Raw genomic sequence first — 4,201 nt, forward strand, 5'->3', positions numbered from 1 at the left:
ATAGAACTTCAGCCCTTGAAGACAGAACTTCAGGCCTTGAAGACAGGATGTATGATTTTGAGTACACCCAATGTAAAAAAGAGAAAAATGACAGAGTATGATCACAATATAAAGAACTCTGGGACAACATTAAAAGGCCAAACCTGAGAATCACTTGGATAGAACAAAACATGGAGGTACAAGCTAAAGGCATAAAGAACATTTTTTAATGATATAGATGATATAGTTACAGAAAACTTTTCCCACATCAGAAATGAGACAGACATCCACATACAGAAGGCTTACAGAACCCCAAATATATCTGTTCGAATGAGAAGCTCAGCAAGACACATCATAATCTAAATGCCTCTAACGTAGAAAATAAGAATATTAAAAGCTGCAAGAGAGAAACATCAGGTATTATTTAGAGACAAACCAATAAGACTCACTTCTGATTTCTCAATTCAAACCCTAAAATCAAGGAGGACCTGGAATAAGATATTCTAAGCTGTAAAAGGAAACATCTGCCAGCCAAGGTTACTAAACCCAGCAAAGCTCAAATTGAAGTGGGAAATAAAAATTTCCCATATAATAAGCTAGAAGAATTCTAGCACCAAGCTAGCACTTCAAAGAATATTTAAAGATAAACTGCACACAGAGGAACTAAAAACCAATTCCCAAATCTCCCAAACAGGTGCAGTAGCACAAATGTGTAATTCCAGCAGCTCAGGAGGCTGAGAGGCAGGAGGATCATGAGTTCAAAGACAGCCTCAGTGATTGCAAGGCACCAAGAAACTCAGTGAGACCCTGTTTCTAAAGTAAAATACAAAAAAAAAAAAATGGGTTGGGATGTGGCTTAGTGGTTGAGTGCCCCTGAGTTCAATTCCCAGTACCCAAAAACATAAAAACAAAAACAAACAAAACATCAAATCTCCCAAACAGAGAAATATCAATACAAGAGTAATCCACTACATGAGAATCAAGACAGGATTAAATACAACAAAAAATCAAAATGGCAGGAAACCAACAAACACATATCCATATTAATGCTGAAATCTAATGGTCTCAACTCCCCAATGAAAAGACAAAAATTAGCAGAATGGATCAAAAACAAGATCCAATTATATGCTGCTTACAAGAGACTCATCTTTTAGGCAAGACACACACAGGTTTAAGGAGAAATGATGGAAAAAATATTCTATGGATACAGACCCCCCCAAAACAAGCAAGGGTAGCTATTCTTATATCTGACAAAGAAGATTTCAAGCAAATATTAATCAGAAGAGACAAAGAAGGCCACTACATCCTGGTAAAGAGAACAATTGAACAAGAAGATATCACTAGAGTAAAAATGTATGCCCCAAATGTTAGCACATCCAATTACATTAAAAAAATACTCCATGACATTAAATCACAGATAAACACCCTTATCACCAATACACTGGTTATCAAAACAAAGTCAAGGGCTAGGGTAGTGGCTCAGCAGCAGAGCACTTGTCTAGCACGTGTGGGGCCCTGGGTTCAATCCTCAGTACCACATAGAGGTGGATGAATAAAATAAAGGTATTGTGTCCAATTGCTACTAAAAATAAATGTTTTTAAAAACCCATAAAATCAACAAAGATATCTTCAACCTAAATAATACTATAAATCAAATGGACCTAACAGACATCTATAGAATATTTCACCCTAAAACTGCTGAATTTACTTTCTTCTCAGCAGCACATGGAACTTTTTACAAAATAGGCCATATTCTAGTTCACAAAGGAAATCTTAGCAAATACAAAAAAAATGATATTATCCCATGCATCCTATCAGAAGATAATGGAAGAAAACTAGAAATCAATAGCAAGAAAAATAATAAAAACTATATAAACACATGGAGGGGCTGGGGATGTGGCTTAAGCCCTAGCACACTCGCCTTGCATGCGTGCGGCCCGGGTTCAATCCTCAGCACCACATACAAAGATGTTGTGTCCGCCGATAACTAAAAAATAAATACTAAAGTTCTCTCTCTCTCTCTCTCTCTCTCTCTCTCTCTCTCTCTCTCCACTCTCTCTCTCTTCAAAAAAAAAATAAATAAATAAATAAATAAATATGGGCTGGGGATGTGGCTCAGTGGTAGAGCACTCGCCTAACATGTGAGGCCCTGGGTTCGATCCTCAGCACCACATAAAAACAAATAAACAAAATAAAGGTATTGTGCACAACTAAAAAATAAATATTTAAAAAATAATAATTGGGCTGGGGAATGTGGCTCAAGCAGTAGCGCACTCACCTGGCGTGCGCAGGGTGCTGGGTTCTATCCTCAGCACCACATAAAAATAAAGATGTTGTGTCCACTGAAAACTAAAAAATAAATATTGAAAAATTCTCTCTCTCTCAAAAAAAATAATAATTAACAAATAAATAAAGGTATTGTGTCCGTCTACAACTAAAAAATTTAAATAACAGAATGTAACTCCAATAAATACATTAATATGTCATAAGAAAGTTGTGGGGTGGAATTGGGCATGGTGACACATACCTGTAATCCTAGCGACTTGGGAGACTTAGGTGGGAGGCTCACAAGTTTGAGGCCAGCCTCAGCAATTTAGCAAGACCCTATCTCAAGAAATGAAAAGGGCTGTGGATATGGCTCAGTGCCCTTGGGTCAATCCCCAGTACCAAAAACAATTAATAAAGAAAGTTGTGGGGTGGATGTCATGGTAACAACTAGATTTCCACTTCATTCCCAATACCTACACCCCATCTTCCATGAGTGCTAGAGGCTGACATTTCTCTGGGAATTGCCCTCAGCCAGAAAGAACTGTGTCATCCAAGGTCATACTTCCATCCCAGGTGTAGTTCACATTCAATGACTGATAAGTGAGGAGGTATAAAATCGTGGCCCCCTTATCTTAAGGACAACTGGAAAGGGCCATGTGTTTTAGTGAGCTTTTGCATTGCTATGATCAAAATACCTTACAAGAACAACTTAGAGTAGGAAAAGTCTATTTGGGACTCACAGTTTCAGAGATCTCAGTCCATAGATGGCCAACTCCATTGCTCTAGGCTCAAGGTAAGGCAGCACATCACAGGGGGAAGTGCCCAGCAGAGGAAAGCTGTTCAGCTTATGGTGCAGTCAAGAAGCAGGGGTGAGGGCTGGGGTTGTGGCTCAGTGGTAGAGCACTCACCTAGCATGCACGAGGTACTGGGTTTGATCCTCAGCACTACATAAATGTAAAATAAAGACATTGTGTCCACCTAAAACTTAAAAATAAATATCTTTTGAAAAAAGAAACAGGGGTGAACGGGAAGGGGCTACAGAGCAGATACCCCTTTCCAGGGCACACCACTAGTGACCAGCATCTTCCAGTCATTCCCCACCTGCTTACAGTTACACAGTCAGTCCATTCAAACTAGGATGGACCAATTAGGTTACAGCTCTTACAACCTAATCATTTCACCTCCAAACATTACTGCATTAATATAGGAGTAATGGGGGGGGGGGACACCTCGTATCCAAACCATAACACCATCCCATAGAGAACCCCCGAGATTTTGGCTGAGGCCTTTGTTGTGACTGTATCACACTTCAGCTCTGCCTCCTCCTGAATCCTGCTGCCTTGGTATCACACCTATAATTGCACACCTACCTGCATACAGATACATACCTCAAGTCTAGGAAATGGCTAATATCTCTTAATAATTGATAAGCTAGTAAGTGTGCCTATGTGGAAACTGCTGTCGGCAGTCCACAGTCTGTCCATTTGGTAACAGCTCTTGTTTTAAGGCTGGTATTTTTAGGCAATCAAAAGGGTGTTTAAACAATAATTGTTCCTAGTATCAGTACAGAACATTGTATTACTGCCGAAGTCTGGCTGGGCACAATTCAGGAGCCACTTATCAAGCAGAAACGAACTTTATTTTTAGAACACACACACCACACCACAGGAGCTCTTCAGGAATCCCCTCAGAGCCCAACTGCCACCACCGGCTTCCCACAAGACTCTCAACGCCCCCACTCCTCCTGCTCTTGAGGCCGATTGGCTGGGTCACGCGGGTGGGGCCAAAAAAAGTCCCCCAATGAGCAGCTCCGTGGTCTGAAAGGGCTGGGAAACAGCCCAATGAGCATCACCGCAGAGGAGCCAATCAGCTGGCAGCTAGAAGTTTGCTGGGGCCCCTTCGGCTGTGGCTCTCAACATCTTACCAGGCAACACAAAAATATCCACATGTTATA

Source organism: Callospermophilus lateralis, chromosome X (assembly GCF_048772815.1).
Source record: "Callospermophilus lateralis isolate mCalLat2 chromosome X, mCalLat2.hap1, whole genome shotgun sequence".
NCBI classification, from domain to species: Eukaryota; Metazoa; Chordata; class Mammalia; order Rodentia; family Sciuridae; genus Callospermophilus; species Callospermophilus lateralis.